General features: G+C 40.8%; 1 pseudogene; it reads right to left on the reverse strand.

Moving 5' to 3' along the window:
- Positions 1-15,690: 15,690 nt before the first annotated feature.
- Positions 15,691-16,118, reverse strand: LOC138078210 (ubiquitin-conjugating enzyme E2 D3 pseudogene; annotated as a pseudogene).
- Between the last annotated feature and the right edge of the window lie 1,703 nt (positions 16,119-17,821).

The raw sequence follows: 17,821 nt of genomic DNA on the forward strand, positions 1-17,821 counted from the left end.
GAATTGTGACAAAAGCCAATTTATGTGGATGTCAATACTCCCAGCAACCTGCGTCTCTGGAGTCAAAGCTGAGAAGAGATGTGCTCAACCAGCTCTTCACCCGCATGAGCCAGCCCATCTCACCACTCCCCAACTCCTCGTTAATGTCTTCCAAACACAGCATAATTTAAGTTGTAAAATCACAGATCTTTCTGCTCCTGCTCCCACTGTTAGTCTCTCAGTCGTGTCCAACTCTCTGCCGCCCCATGGACTGTAGCTGGCCAGGCTCCTCTGTCCGTGGCATTCTCCAGGCAAGAATATTGGAGTGGGTTGCCATTCCCTTCTCCAGAGGATCTTCCCAGCCCAGCGACTGAATCCAAGTCTCCCTTGTTGCTGGCAGATTCTTTACCATCTGAACCACCAGGGAAACCCACTACCAGCTGCCAGTTCTCTAGAGCTCATAATCAAATGCTCTGGAGGGGAGAGTTTGATTCTATCACTACTGTTCCTCTTGGGGAAAGTTCTTGTATGAGGTTATCTCATAAGCCACTGAGTGCCTCTGAGCCAGGTGTCCTCTCCTACTTCTTCAGCTGTCGCTAAGATGGAAGGCTCAGAGGGGACATGGCATGGTCACTTGTACTAAAGAAACAGACTGGCGACTTCCCTGGGGATCCAGTGGTTAAGAATCCACCTTCCAATACAGGGAGTGCAGGTTTAGTCCTTGGTCAGGGAACTAAAATCCCAAATGCTGAGGGGCAACTAAGCCTGTGGGCTCTTGAGCCCACGTGACATAACTAGAGAAAAGCCCAAGCCCCACAGCTGAGACCCAACATGGCAAAAAGGAAGAAAGAAGCAGACTGTGTTGCTGCCTTTTTAGGGGGTTGAATCGGGGGCAGCCTCTTGAAAAGGAGTCTGCAAGCATGGCAGGCATTCAAACTACAGTCTCTCTGACGTACTGTTGTCACCTCTTTAATGAAATTCCCTCAGCCGTTGTGTAAAGCTTTGAGACAGCCCCTAAGTCATATACCCAAAAGAACACCTTGCTGCTGCTGCTAAGTTGCTTCAGTTGTGTCCGGCTCTGTGCGACCCCATAGACAGCAGCCCACCAGGCTCCCCCGTCCCTGGGATTCTCCAGGCGAGAACACTGGAATGAGTTGCCATTTCCTTCTGCTGCTAAATCGCCTGGGTAGATGCAAACAGAAAACGGACACATCCAACCTAATATTATTCAAAAGTCCTAGGCAGGGTGACAAACCGAGTTAGCTCAATTCAATGAGCATTTATCAAGTATATTATCCATATAGTCAAAGCTATGGTTTTTCTAGTAGTCACGTACAGATGTGAGAGTTGGACCATAAAGAAAGGCTGAATGCTGAAGAATTGAAGCTTTCAAACTCTGGTGCTGGAGAAGACTCTTGAGAGTCCTTAGGACTGCAAGGAGATCCAACCAGTCCATCCTAAAGGAAATCAACCCTGAATATTTATTGAAAGGACTGATGCTGAAGCTGAAGCTCCAGTACTTTGGCCACCTGATGGGAAGACCTGACTCATTAGAAAAGACCTTGATGCTGGGAAAAATTGAGGGCAGGAGGAGAAGGAGCTGACAGAGGATGAGATGGTTGGCTGACATCACTGACTCAATTGACATGAATTTGAGCAAACTCTGGAAGATAGTGATGGACAGGGAAGCCTGGCGTGCTGCAGTCCATGGGGTCGCAGAGTCGGATACAACTTAGACTGAACAGCAACAGTTGTTCTAAACCACTAATGATCAATTGGAAAGTAAGGAAATTACTTCATAGGAGGGTGTAACAGACTCTCCAAAAGAAAGTTTTTCTAACTTCACTCAATCCAAACTTGCAAAAATTCTGCTATCTGTGGCTCAGAGGTTAAAGCATCTGCCTCCAATGCGGGAAACCCGGGTTCGATCCCTGGGTCAGGAAGATCCCCTGGAGAAGGAAATGGCAACCGACTCCAGTATTCTTGCCTGGAGAATCCCATGGACAGAGGAGCTTGGTAGGCTACAGTCCACGGGGTCAGAAAAAGTCGGACACAACTGAGTGACTTCACTTTCACTTTCACTTTATATTGCTCTCTCTCTCACCCCTGCTGAGAACACTGCTTTACACTGACGGAAGTATACCCCCATGCCTCAAGGTGTTGCAGTGGGAAAAGAGTTGAGAACTCTTCTCAGCAACATGAAGGACACAGACTCAATGCTGACTGGCTAAGGGTGACACCAAACATTTTCTTAGATTCTGAGGAAGGAGTCCCACTTCCATGACACCCTCCCAGGCCCCAGTCATCAAAGGCGCTAAAACAACAACTCTTAAAGACAGAAGGCTGAGTTAAAGTGGGTATTTTCCTTCTTCTCTTGGTAAAATGGTTTGCCTGCATCTGAAATAGTATTTGTAAATTGTTCCCATTGAGGGCATCCCTTTCGCTGATTAATTCTGAAGAGATGTGAAGAACGCATTCCCATGATTAATGTGCTGCCCAATTCTATCACCTTTGGCTGTGGATATGCTACAACAAGTAATAAATATTTAACAACAAGACTTTCAATATTGTAGGGAAATAAGCAATCCTCTCTAGACCAGCAAAGCTGCTTGGCTTTTGGCAAGATTGTATCACATAAAGCAGCATATGGAAAGTCAGCTACACACATGGAATAAGGAGGCCGGAAGAGAGGGACAAACTTTTTATTCAGTACAGGAAACTTCTGACAGGAGACTTGCCCCTGCTCTTTCATGCGGTCTGTTCCTGAGTGCTTCTGATATCCAGAGCACCTCACCCCACGGTGTGTGTGTGTCCAGTGTTTAAAGGTGCGGTGTTTTCCACACAACTTACCCCTAACCAGCACTTTGATGTGTTGTTCATCCAAAGTGGCTTCAATAGAAAGTAGAGGAAACCCTGGCTGTGTTGGGCTTCCTGGGAAATGGTATTTTGCCCTCCAAAATGGTGCTACATTCCAGGGTTTTCTGTGGTAGTTTTACCTTTGCCCTTAGAGCTTCTGGGACAGTGGGTAAGTTACTTAATTACTCTCAGCCTTGATATTCTTTTTCCTCTGTGTAATGGAAAAATAAAGATACCTACCACATGATGTTTAGCCCTTAGCCTCATGCTAGCAAATGGTAAACCCTTAATAAATATCAATGCAGTACTAATGTTATTAACTTGTATAGTTGCTCACCAACTTTCAGTTACCACAAAGGCACTCTTTGCCTTTAAGCCTTATCTAATATGATTTCCTCTGAAATGACTCAGTCTCTTCGCAGCTGAGAGTCCTAAGTCTGTATCTATAATCACCTCTTAAGGAAGTCTGTTCAGTTTAGTAATCCCATCAACACATATTTTCTTCAAGTTTACATTTTATATTTATACCCAAGGTTACTAATAGTAACTATGTCTTCAAATATATTTTTAACTTTCTCAATAAGATTAGAAGGCTACACACGATTCCTCAAACTGTTTTGTGAAAACCAGTTTTAGAATTGCCATCAAAAAATATAATAGGTGTTTAAAAATAGCTTCAACACGGGAAAATCATCTTTGCATTCATTCATGCATTCAACATTTATTGAATGCTTTTTATATGCTGGATAGACAATAAAAAGATAAACCAGTAAAATATTTAGTATGTTAGTGATAAACTGTTAGTAAGAGAAATAAGGCAGAAAAGGTTGCTGAAAGTGTTGGTGTCGTAACATTAAAGACATGGAAGAAAAAGGAAGCTGTGTGTGTGGTGTCTGGGAGAGGGGAAATGACATGTGAGAAGGCCATGCCTGCAGCAGAGTCAGGCTTGCCTCATAGGGGGATCATCCAGGAGAAAAGGCTGCAGAGGAGCATAGGGGGAAAGTTAGAAAACGTGGCCTGAGAGGGAACTAGGTAGGATCTTCTGAGTCTTTGCAAGGACTTTGGCTTTTATTGTGAGTGAGAAGGGAAGCTACTCTAGGATTTTGAGTTTTGAAATGATCTGACGTCCTTTGGCTGTTAAGGAGTGCAGAGACAAAAAAGGGGAGCAGTTAGGAGGGTCCTGATCATAATCCAGGCGAGAGGTGATAGTGATTTGGGAGTAGGGAGAAAGCAGTGGAGGGAGTGAAGAGTGATCTAGTCCTGGAGAAATCTGGATAGAGGGGGCCATAAGATTTGCTGACAGATCGAGTATAGATTGTGAAAGAAAGAGAAGTTGAGAATGCCTCTATACTTTGAGCATTGCAGAATTACCATTTCCTAAACTATGGATGACTTTAGAAGGAGGTGGTGGGGTGGTATATTAGCTCGGTTTTGGGCATGTTAAGTTGGAAATGGCTGTTAGACACAGAAGACTATGTTCATCTAGAGCAATAAATATGAAAATTGCATTTATAGGAGAATGTCTGGGCTGCAGGTAGCATAGAGAACAACCATGAAAGATCATGAAAAGTCCCCAGATTGATTTTTTTTTTTTAAGCCAGCAAAGCCACTAAGAAGGTGAGGCTTGGGACGTCCCTGGAAGTCCAGCAGTTAAGACTCCAACCTCCCTATTTAGGGGGACATGGGTTCGATTCCTGGTCAGGGAACTATGATCCCACAAGCTGCACTCCTGGCCAAAAGAGAGAAAAGAAAAAAGAAAGTGAGGCTGCTAAAGAGGTAGCAGAAAAATAAATACCATAAGGAGACCTAGGAAGCAACAGAAGCTTTTATTTTTTTTCTTTCTTCAATTTATATGCTTAGAATATATTATTTGTGGAAAAGGAAAAAAATTTAGAACCAAAATAGATGAATCACCATATAAAGTTATATCCTTTTTATGCTTAAGTGAGTAAACATAAAACATTAAAAATGATTTTATTTTGTGACTTATAAATCGACTCTGAAACCTACCCTAAAAATAGTCTCTAGATTTCTGAGGAATTGAAGCACTGGAATACAAGTACTGCTGTGACCCCACTGAAAAGTTAACACTATAGGCCAAATGGCCATCTTTGTGACGTGTGAAGGACAGCTAAATGATAAGCCTACTACACAGCTCGGGGAATAACAACATCTCTTTAGAGATGGAGAGGAAGTTTTATGAGGCTCAAATATATACAAAGTGGCTTTAAAACTGTTGTTTAAAATATTGTACAAGTGTTTTCATAGTTTTTAAAGCTGTACTACTATACTTAGTCGCTCAGTCGTGTACCATTCTAAGACCCTTGGGACTGTAGCCCATGAGTCCTCTGTCCACGGGCTTTTCCAGCCGAGAATACTGGAGTGGGTTGCCATTTTCCTCCTCCAGGGGATCTTCCTGTCCCAGGGATTCGAACCCTGTGTCGCCTGCATTGCAGGCAGATTCTTTACCCATTGAACCATCTTGGAAGCCATTTTAAAAGCTGGTGATTGTAAAAATGGAAAGAGAAACCAACTTGCAGTTTGCAGATTTCTCCTCAAACTCTGGCTGTGCCATGTGACAGTTGTGCATGACTTTACAGTTCACATCTCTGGGATTTAGTTACTTTATCTTTAAAATGAAAGAATCCCTGCTCTGCCTATTCTGCAAAATGCTGGTGGAAGTCGAACAATTTAATAAGGAAGCTTTCAAAACGCTGATGTCTCAAGCAAAAGTCATGACTGAGGCAAGGTGCATTTTTCTAAATTCATCTACTTTTGTCTCTCTGTATAAGCCACAGTTCTCTACCTAGCCTGAAGATACCATATTGAGATCCCAATTGAAAAAATAAAAGATCCTCTAAGGAAAATTCATAGACCCACAAACCCACATAGTTTGGTATGTGATTAATTGCACACTGATTGAAAATCAGGTGTTTTTTAAAAATCTTTTTACTTTTTATTGGAGTTTAGCCAATGGCACCCCACTCCAGTACTCTTGCCTGGAAAATCCCATGGACAGAGGAGCCTGGTAGGCTGCAGTCCATGGGGTCGCTAAGAGTCGGGCACGACTGAGCGACTTCACTTTCACTTTTCACTTCCATGCACTGGAGAAGGAAATGGCAACCCACTCCAGTGTTCTTGCCTGGAGAATCTTAGGAACGGGGAGCCTGGTGGGCTGCCATCTATGGGGTTGCACAGAGTCGGACACGACTGAAGCGACTTAGCAGTAGCAGTAGCAGCCAATTAACAATTGTGATAGTTTCAGGTGAACAGCAAAGGGATTCAGCCATACATATACATGTTTCCGTTCTCCCCCAACCCCAACTCCCCTTCATCCAGGCTGCCACATATCACTGGGCAGAGTTCCATGTGCTCAACAGTAGGTCCTTGTTGGTTATCCATTTTAAATATAGCAGTGTATACAAGTCCATCCCAAACTCCCTAACTATCCCTTCTGCTCATCCTTCTCCCTGGCAAACATAAGTTCATTCTCTGTGAGTCTACTTTGTAAATAAATTCATTTGAATCATATCTTTTTAGAAAATCACTTTGGAAAGGAACAGGAGTCATTGTGATTTCTTATGTGGAAGAGAAACCTAATGAAAGTAGCATCTAAAAAACGTTTAGTATGTAGCAGGCTATGGGATAGATCAGTAGAGGAGAGCAGTGTTGGGAAGGCAACCCAGGCAGATGCACAACCAAGCCTGAGCTAATGAGAGCCCCTAGTCTAAGACGGTAGCTGTGAGACTAGAGATGAACAAGGAGACATGATAAGAAAAGAACTGCCAGATAAAAAACACACAAGATGCCCAGATAAATTTGAATTCCAGATAAACACCAAATAATTGTTTAGTATATCCTAAATATCGCATAGCACATACTTACACTAAAACATTATTCATGGTTTATCTGAAAGTCCAGTTTAACTAGGCATCCTGTACTTTTATTTGCTATATCTGGCAATCCTGGAGAGAAACTGGTGAACTTATTGCTACCCTCATCCCCGTGTTTCTGAGGCATATTCTGAAACAGCAAAAATGTGGGCAACGTGACCACTATGAAATGAAGAGTCATATAGAGCTAGTTCCAGCTCCTCTATAGATCCTAAAGAGATCAAGAAATATATCAAACCATTCGTTACAGACCTATTTGTTTTCCAGACAGGAAAGTTACTACTATTGTGGCTATACTCTATTCTCAATATATGAGTTTTGTACTATGCAGTACAATCTATGTGAATGTGTATGCCCATGTGTGTGTGTTTAAGGTATGGGCTAATTAGCAAAAGAGCCACAGGCTTACAGTTGCCATGGAGAGAACACTGAATAAGAAATGTGAATTGGAGAACCCACAGTCCATCCATCATTTCCTGCACACACACACACACACACACACAGCCATGTGCACATGAAACTGGGCCAGGGAGTTTTTCCCTATGCAGCCCAAACCCTGGTCTGTCCTGACTGGACAGTGTGTGGTATGAGTGGAAAGAAGAAGGAAGGAAGGAAGTTTAGACAACAAGGTCCCTTTCAATGAAAAGTAGAAACAGTTGAAAGATTCAAAGAAGGAAATCTATTTGAAGTGGTGTTACAAACCCAAAGCCAGGAGGACTTTCTCCATCTAAAAGCTTAAGACCTTTAAGGTTTTCTCTCCTGGGTAGTGCAGGTGAAAATCCAAAATAGAGCTGCCAAACTTTAACCTTTGGCTCTCCTACTTTGTAATTTTGTCCTGAAATTATCTTTACTAGGCCCTAGTGTCTCACTCTGTGGAGGCTGAAAAGTCATGATAGCAAGGAGAAAGAGATCTGGTTTCAATCCACTTTTGCAGATATGGGGCAGACTAGGATTCACAACTGATGATCAACAGCACCCAAGAATAGCCCCCTGTGAAACTGGAGACCACAAAAAGCCCACAGCCCATACCTCTGCAGAGCGTTTTGGAGGAGACAGGTGGAGGAGAAAAAGGCCAAACCTCATGATTGGTCCATGACTGCCCCTGAGCAAAAGCAAGTCTTGCAAATTTGGGGGTAATAGAGGTAGGACTTGGATACTGACTGAACTCTTATCAGTGATAGAGAACTTAGAAAAGGAGCCTAGATTCTTTTGTGATTCCTCATAGTGTGATGAACGCTCAGTAAATGCTGTTGACTGATTCTTTTTAAACTGGGCCTGGGAGGAGGGGTTTGAGGTTTGAAGCGGAAGATTGGAGACAGTTATGGAAGAATTCATGCATATTCAACTCCTATAGCAAAAACAAAAAGCAGCCTTCCCAGGTTGCTCAGTGGTAAAGAATCTCCCTGCCAATGCAGGAGACGTGGGTTCAATCCCTGGGTCAGGAATCCCCTGGAGTAGGAAATGGCAACCCAATCCAGTATTCTTGCCTGGATATCCCATGGACAGAGGAGCCTGGTGGGTCCATAGGGCTGGTGGGTCCATAGGGTTGCAAAGAGTGGGACACGACTGAACACAGCGCAGCAGCAATGGGAGGTGAGGGGTTGCGGGGAGGAAACGCAAGGTTTGAAGGGCAAGTTGGGAGATGATTAAGGAAGAATTATGTGTGTTCAACTCTCACAAAGAAAACAAATTGACCAAATGAAAACTATTAGCTACTTAACTTTACACAGTTGTGTAAAAAGAAAAATAAAAAAATTTAGTTCCTTCTGTATGTGTATTTATGTATATATTGCTGCCTCATCTTAGTTGCGTTTGCAGTGTCTTTCATTGCAGTGGGCACAGGGACTCTCTAGTTGAGCCTTGAAGCTCTGGAGCCCGGGCTCAGTAGTTGTGGTGTGTGGGCTTAGTTGCTTTGTAGCATGTGGGATCTTAGTTCCCCAGTCAGAGATTGTACCTATGTTCCTTGCATTGCAAGGCAGATACTTAACCACTGGATCACCAGGGAGGTCCCATAAAACCCATTTTATTCAGTTTCCACTGGTAACAGTTATAACTGGGATTACAAGTAAAAATGGCTAGCATTAATGAAAACATGTATCACAACCACAGCTCTGAAAACTCGAGATATTTAGTGGAAAGAACTCCTAAAGATACATCTGAGTGTTTAAAGTAAAAGCAAAACACGAAAACAACAAAAACATTTTCCAAAGGAATCAAATGATGCTCAGCTAATTTCATGTCACTTAACACCAATAAGGAAAAATACACTGTAAAATCTATACATTTTATAAGCAATGATGTTATTAGTATAATCAAGAATGAAATAGCTCTTAACTATTTCCAACTTTGCCTCTAAAATTCCTTTCGTCTGATGGCAGAACATATTATTTCCTGTTCTTATACTCTGTGGGAAGTAGCACACCCATTTTAATGTCACGTTTCCCCTGTATCAACATTTATGGGAGGAATTATTTTAGTGCTCTCAAGGTTGCTATCTCAGATCCAGAAGTCATGTGGCAATGGATCTCAAACTTAAATATGAGAATACCTGGAGAACTTGTTACTATCCTGGGAGCTCTCCTACATACAGTGATTCAGGTCTGGTGAGGGATTCAGAAATCTGCATTTCTAACAAGCATCCCAAATGATTCTAAGACAGGTCTTCCACAGATCTTGCCCTGATTTAAGTAACCAGAGTAATTTTCGTGTCTACTTTCTGACTGCAGAGGATAAGTTTTAAACTCTTATTTTCTATAATGCCCATAAGAGGTGGAAAAGATTACAGGAAAATACACGAGTATAAATAACACAGCTTTCATGACCTTTACAGGGAATTCAAATAACTGCAATTTTTGATTTACAGTAAGTTTTGAAATGAGGCACTTCAAGATTCTGAGTTGCTTCATGAGTCATCAGTGATTAATCTTTCCATAGTTTTAACCCTGTGAATTTTTTTTTTTTTTTTGAAAATTGGTTATTTTTGAGTCAGGTTCTAGCTCCTAGGTGAGTGGAATATTAAAATTTTCAAGGCATATCTTCAAAAATTACTTCAGGTAAATAGTAATTTTCTTACCAATTTCTCTAATATTAGAATATGATATACTTTATGATGTACAGTTCACCCATGAATAACACAGGTTGTGGGTGGTGATCCTCTGTGCAGTGAAAAATACAAGTATCAACCCTACCTATATTTGATTCCTCAGTATCTGTGGTCCTGCACCCGCCAAGTTAACCTTTCATGAATCGTGTAGTACTGTAGTTTTTACTATTGAAAAAAATCTGAGCATAAGTGGACCCATGCAGTTCAAACCCATATTAAAGTTCAACTGAACTTTATTTTTTTCTAAATATAATGAAAATAGCATACTTCTACAAACACTTAAATTTCATAGGGTAATATTTATTCCACCTATCTTCATATATAAGGCCCTGCTTTATAACCAAGTAATATATTTTAAAATTACTTATTTCTGGGCGTGCTGGGTCTGTGTTGCTGCTCACAGAATGTCGCTAGTTGCAGTGCACAGGCTCCTCACTGTGGTGACGTGTCTTGGTTCAGGGCACAGGCGCTGGGTGCGTGAACTTCAGTAGCTGCAGCATGTGGTCTCAGTTGTTGTGGCCCACAGACTTAGCTGCTCCACAGCATGTGGAATTCCCCTGGACCAGGGATAAAACCCGTGTTCCCTGCATTGGCAGGTAGATTCCTATCCACTGTGCCACCAGGGAAGTCCCTAAATAGTGTTTTAAGTATATTCAGCTGCCTTTGGGGAAAACCAAGGAAAGTGATTTTGATTTTTCCATGTTATTAAAGCATGGTGGGAGGCTTCCCAGGTGGCTCATTGGTAAAGAATTCGCCTGCCAATGTAGGAGACACAGGTTCAATCCCTGGGTCGGGAAGATCCCTTGAAGGGGGAAATGGCAATCCACTCCAGTATTCTTGCCTGGAAAATCCGATGGACAGAGGAACCTGGCAGGCTACAGTCCATGGGGTCACAAGAGTCAGACATGACTTAGCAACTAAACAACAACCAGTGGTTAGAACTCCATGTATACACTGCTGAGGGCACAGGTTCAACCCCTGGTTGAGGAAATAAGGTCCTGCAAGCCAGACAGTGTAGCCAAAAAAAAGAGAAATCAACACTTCCTCAAACATTCTTTCCTGCTTCCTAGTACCTCCTGTGTTAATGTCTGTGTTTGCCACTGTCTCACAGATTGTCATTCAAAAATACAATGCAAGTGCAATGAAAATTGACTATGAAGTGAACTTATGGAAAACCATTCAAGACATGAGCAGAGCCATAGACTGTGTTGATCAGTCCAACTAGCTCTTAAAGCTGACAAGAACAAAAAGTCAAAGATACAAGATTTGACTAGAAGATACTCTTACAAAAATGGATGAAGTCTGGGATGTTTTGTAAAATGATTCAATTATGGAACAGCCAACATGAAGTGAAGATTATCATTTCATGTTTCAAATGATTTTGTCAAAAAACATTTCTAAGAGTTAAAATATTTTATAAGTTAACTATAAGAAAGTAAGGTTTTTTTGTAGTCTTAGCAAAAAATTTCAAGTTAAAAGTTCTAGTGAAACTACTTATGAAAATTTGGCTCCCCTTAAATAGATTTAAGTGACCTTCTGGTATCAGTTACGCACTGATAAGTATCTGTTTCAAAGCATTAGTTGTCTGACTATATATCTGTGTAACAATGTTAACACAGATTTAACATCTGATGCCAATCTCTCCTTATTAATCATATTGTAATTCAATAATTTAATATCTTTGTTATTCCTTCCAGCTGATTTTCTATAAATTCATTTAAAATCCCAAGACATTAATTTACTAGTAAAGCAACTGTGGTTTTGGACCATGAATTTTAAATCATTATAACTAGGCTCAAACACATCTTTATTAATCAAAATGGGAATCATTACAATCAACACATTTTTGCCAATGAGAAATGTTTGTTTATTTCTGTAGCATAAAAATCTGTGCTTCAGGATTCAATGAACTCTTGGAAAGCATTTTCTGCCTCCTGCTGGTTGTGGACGGAGAAGGCAATGGCATCCCTCTCCAGTACTCTTGCCTGAAAAATCCCATGGACGGAGGAGCCTGGTAGGCTGCAGTCCATGGGGTCGCTAAGGGTCAGACACGACTGAGGGACTTCACTTTCACTTTTCACTTTCATGCATTGGAGAAGGAAATGGCAACCCACTCCAGTGTTCTTGCCTGGAGAAACCCAGGGACGGGGGAGCCTGGTGGGCTGCCGTCTATGGGGCTGCACAGAGTCGGACATGACTGAAGCAACTTGGCAACAACAGCAGCAGCAGCTGGTTGTGGAAGCATTTTCCCTCCAAAAAGTTGTTGAGATGCTGGAACAAGTGGTAGTCAGTTGGTGAGAGGTCAGGTCTACAGTGAATGAGGCAGAGCTTCGTAGTCCAATTAGTTCAACTTTTGAAGCACTGGTTGTGTGATGTGTGGCAGGGTGCTGTTGCTGTTGTGGAGAAGAATTGAGTCCTTTTTGTTAACCAATGCTGGCTGCAGGTGTTGCAGTTTTGGTGTATCTCACTGATTTGCTGAGCATACTTCTCAGAGGTGATGGTTTCGCCAGGATTCAGAAAGCTGTAGTGGATCAGACAGTCTGCAGACCACTAAACAGTGACCATAACCTTTATATGGTGCAAGTTTGGCTTTGGGAAGTGCTTCGGAGCTTATTCTTGGTCCAATCACTGAGTGGTTTGGCATTGGTTGTTGTATAACATCCACTTTCTGTCGCATGTCACAATCAGATCAAGAAATGGTTCATTGTTGTTGCATAGAATGAGTAGATAACCCTTCAAAACAATTTTTTTGATTTTTGGTCAGCTCACACAGCACCCATTTACTGAGCTTTTCCAACTTTCCAATTTGCAGCAAATGCTGAATGACTGTCGAATAGTCGATGTTCAGTTCTTTGTTAACTTCTCTCTCTTAATTGGTCATTGTCAACTTCCAATGGCCAGGCACTGTATTTATCTTCAAGGCTCTTGTCTCCTTTGCTAAACTTGAACCACACTATATTGTATGTTCATTAGTAGTTTCTGGGCCAAATGTATTATGTTGCGAGTTGTTTCCAGTGCTTTATGACACATTTTGAACTCGAATAAGAAAATCGCTCAAATTTGTTTTGTCTTTTGCTTTTAGACATCATTTCCCTAGTCTAAAATAAATATAAAATAAACAGCAATAAGTCATTAGCAAAAAAACATGAAGCAAGAAATGTGCAATAAAATGATGCATAAAATAACCACATTTATTTAAGAATCTATCCCAATACATTCTTAAATGGCACTGTTGAACAGCAAAGCTCAACAATGCAAAACCACAATTACTTTTGCACCAATCCAATACATCTATGGAAACCTTTAGTGGAATTGCATCAAACCTCTTCACTACCTTTAGGGAGAATTAGGGAGCCTATTTGCTATATTCATATTCAGTCTTTCTATCAAGGAAAGATGACTGTCTCCATTTATTTTCTTTGATCTGTTTTAGAAAAGTTTTCCTCACATGTCTTATACATTATTTGTTGAATTAAACTGTGGAAAATTTTTAGAGATGGGAATACCAGAACACCTGACCTGCCTCTTGAGAAATCTGTATGCAGGTCAAGAAGCAACAGTTAGAACTGGACATAGAACAACAGACTGGTTCCAAATAGGGAAGGAATACGTCAAGGCTGTACGTTGTCATCCTGCTTATTTAACTTCTATACAGAGTATATCATGAGAAACGCTGAACTGGATGAAGCACAAGCTGGAATCAAGATTGCCAGGAGAAATAACAATAACCTCAGATATGCAGATGACACCACACTTATACCAGAAAATGAAGAAGAACTAAAGAGACTCTTGATAAAAGTGAGAGTGAAAAAGTTGACTTAAAACTCCACACTCAGAAAACGAAGATCACGGCATCTGGTCCCATCACTTCATGGCAAATAGATGGGGAAACAATGCAAACAGTGACAGACTTTACTTTTTTGGGCTCCAAAATTGCTGCAGAAGATGACTGCAGCCATGAAATTAAGACGCTTGCCCCTTGGAAGAAAAGTTATGATCAACCTAAACAGCATATTAAAAAGTAGATATTACTTTGACAACAAAGGTCTGTCTAGTCAAAGCTATTGTTTTTCCAGTAGTCATGTATGGATGTTAGAGTTGGACTATAAAGAAAGCTGAGTGCTGAAGAATTGATGCTTTTCAACTGTGATGTTGAGAGACGACTTCTGAGATTCCCTTCAACAGCAAGGAGATCCAACCAGTCCATCCTGAGGGAAATCAGTCCTGAATATTCATTGGAAGGACTGATGCTGAAGCTGAAGCTCCAATATTTTGGCCACCTGATGCGAAGAACTGACTCATTGGAAAAGACCCTGATGCTGGGAAAGACTGAAGGTGGGAGAAGAGGATGACAGAGGATGAGATGGTTGGATGGCATCACCAACTCAATGGACATGAGTTTGAGTAACTCCAGGAGTTGGTGATGGACGGGAGGCAAAAGTTGGACATTACTGAGAGACTGAACTAAGTCACCTGAAGTGGTATCTGTTGCACTTAAATGCTCATTAACGTAAACGGCTGAACAAATCCATTTTAATGGATATTCAATCCACTAAAAAGCTCAATATCCCACATAGGTAGTCACTTCAACACAGCCTCATGTCAACTTCCACACCAAAAGAGTACTTTATTTTGTAAATTTTGACCCATTGTCACTTCCATGTTATGGTCTTTTCAGCTGTCAAGTGTGCAAGGTGAAGAAAAAATTGTTATATAGGGGTTGCACCTGGAAAATAAATTTCTTAAACTCTATATATACATTTCAAAACTGCTGGGTTCCAAGCCCATCTATGAACTCCCAGGCTGCCAGTATCATGTGCAGCATAGTAAAGCTACGCTATCTCAATAGCTTATTGATTCTGTATAAATCAAGTCAATCAATATGTCAACTTGTAACAGACTCCACACTTTTAACTGAACATGGCAAAATATTCACTGTCTTGAACTTTACATCATTTGATATCAAACAATGAGGCAAATCCCAAAAGAACATACAAAAAACGGCTTTGCGCTTACAAAAGATTGTTTCCCATACTGATTAATTCAGGCAGCTAATTCATTGGTTTATGCAACTTTATTGAAGAAAAATAAGCCAGTTACTAGCAGAGCTAATAGTTGGTCACTCCTCCATTGACAACTTGCATCATTTATTCTCTGCTATATTGAACAGTATATTGGAAGATAGATTACCTAGTAACTCCAAGCCTCCTAACAATTTAAATGAAAATTACAAAATGTTTTGAGACCCTATTTTGGAATACAAAGGGTGTTTGACTTCCAATTTCCATTCTCTGTAGAACCAGAACTGGTCATCTTTACTGACATGCAGAAGATAATCACATTTTCTGTTCTGCTGATACTATAAATTCAATACAAATTATCCAGCCACATCAGTTATGAGCATAAAGTATACCAAGTAACCTCAAATCTCCAACAGTGGAAGGCTTAAACAAGAATGGATGCTGCTAGAATAATGCTGCTTCCTTTGATGTGACATCTTCCTCCCTCTTAGATGATTCTTCAGCACATAAGAGCAGTGAGGGATGGTTTTAGTCTCATAACCAAGTTAGAGTGAAGACATTGACCACATAATACACATGCTCCATTTTTAAAAAATTCTGAATCTTGGGCAACTGTTCTCTTGTAACTACTTTACAGTTTCTAAAAGCAGTTATTGTTCAAAGCTGGAAAAACTTAAGTCTTCTCAGATGAGCATGTGAATGAATGGAGGGAGGTAAATAAAAAATAAAATTAAAAAAGATGAGGTCTGATAGGGGAGCAGCCAGATAAGAAAATCAAAAAAGGAAAAGTAAAGTTTACTCCAGTTATAATGCAGGTTATTCTGACTTTAAGGTAGCATCACACAGCATATTTCTGAGTCCATTCCTGAGATATTCTGTTGTACTTATCTGTCTGTTTTATAGATCCGTGCAATCTCTGGCACTAGGGAATCACCTGGGTTTGGATTCCATAGCAGTGAACAAATAGATAAAAGAACTTTAGAAATAGTTAAAGCAGGAGACCACTGTGATCTTAGAATATCAAGACAAATGCTGCCATTACTATTAATATTTGGATGATAAATTCTTGTTGTAAATGCAACCTTAGGTGGTTTGAAGGGGCAGTCTGAAGGAAAATGAATACACCACCTTGATATGGGCTGTCATTAGGTCCCATAATTATGGCTTGCCTATGAACATATCATCCCCAACTGGACCTGCAGAACATTGTGCTGGAGGGTCACAGGCCAAATTACTAAGTTCCTTATTAATCTGTTTCAGCACCATAGTCTGTGCTTTTCATCTAGCTGCTATCTCAGTGTGTGCTTGAAGGTCTGGCCAAAACTCTTGATGATCCCAGTGGCTGGGAAGGATTGTTCCTTCATCTCACACCAGCTCTGCCAGACATAGGCACAGAGAGGCCGGGGACTCCCTCACACTGCGGACTCAGCCTCCTCCCCGTGGGGCAGCTGGTGCCTCCCTGGCCCTATGGGGCTCGAAACACTCACTTTTACTGTCACCTAATTTTCAGCGAGTAACAAGATAATTCAAGAGGAACAAAGAATAGTCTTTTCAACAAATGGTGCCAGGACATCCAAAACAGATAATCACATATATAACAATGAAGCTGGACCCCTACCTTCTCATTTTATATAAAACGTAGTTCAAAATGGATCAATGACCTAAACATGACAGGAAAAATAATAAGACTCTTAGAAGAAAAAAATTATCAAGATCTAGGATTATACAAAGGCTTAGGAAGCAAAACACAAGCAACAACAATGACAAAATAGTAAATTGGACTTCATCAAACATAAAGATCTAGGCCCAGGGGAACAGAATTCCAGACAGAACAAGTATGAAGGCTCGAAGGTAAGTTGTGTATCAGAGGAGTAGAAAGTAAACCAGAATGAGTGGAGAAAGTTGAGGCATGATAGGAGAAATAGTTGAAGAGATGGGCATAGTCCAGTATATAGAGGGCCTTGAAGGCCATGATAAAATATATGGATTTTATTTGAAATGCAGTGGGAATCATTGCAAGATTTTGTTTTAGGGAATGTCATGTTCTGATACATGTTTCTGAAGACAACTTTGATTCCTGCATGTCACATTAATTGTTGCTGGGCAGGGAACAAGGAAACCAGCTTAGGAAGCTTTTATAGCCACCCAGACAAGACATAAATGATGGCATCAAGAGAATGGATAGACTGGAGATTAGATAGATATGGAAGAGCTGAAAGGACTAACTGAATGTGGTAATTGAGGAAAAAAAAGAGGAAATAAAGGATAACTCTTAGGTTTTCAGTTTAAGATGTATGCAATTGATGGAGAAAGGAAAGACTAGAAGAGTAAGTTTGGAGGCAGTTAGGCATGGAAATCAGCATTTTGTTTTGCTTTGTAAAAGGTGAAACACCTTTAGTCATCCAAATGGAGATATCAAGTATTGAGCTGAAAAAACAAGTCTAGACCTAGGGGAGGAGTCAAGGCTGGAGATAAAAATTTGCGTCACTTATGAGGCTCAGGTAGGACTATCTTGGAGAAGGAAATGGCAACCCACTCCAATATTCTTGCCAGGGGGTTGTCCATGGGGTTGTAAGAGTCGGACACGTATTAGCAACTAAACCATAAAACAGGACTATTTAGAGCAAATACCCTGACAGAGAATAGCAGAGGAGCTTAGACTATGGCCCAGGGCACTGCAATATTAAAAGACTGAGTAAAGGGGATGAAGCTGGCAGAGGGAACTGAAAAAGAGTAACCAGTTAAGTAGGAGAAAAAAAAAAACAGTAACAGAATTGTGGTGTGTGAAAGGATACTCAAAAATACTTAATTAGTTACTTGCATGCAGATTTAGTCACATGACATGATCAAAAACTTATCAAAGCAAAAAAGACAAAAAAATGTGCAAAAGATGGGAAAAGGGAGGGAACAAATGGCAGACAGTTTAGAAACAGTAAGTCTTGTTTATACAGTTTTTTAATAAACTAATT

This window comes from Capricornis sumatraensis, chromosome 4, assembly GCF_032405125.1.
Source record: "Capricornis sumatraensis isolate serow.1 chromosome 4, serow.2, whole genome shotgun sequence".
In the NCBI taxonomy this organism is placed as follows: domain Eukaryota; kingdom Metazoa; phylum Chordata; class Mammalia; order Artiodactyla; family Bovidae; genus Capricornis; species Capricornis sumatraensis.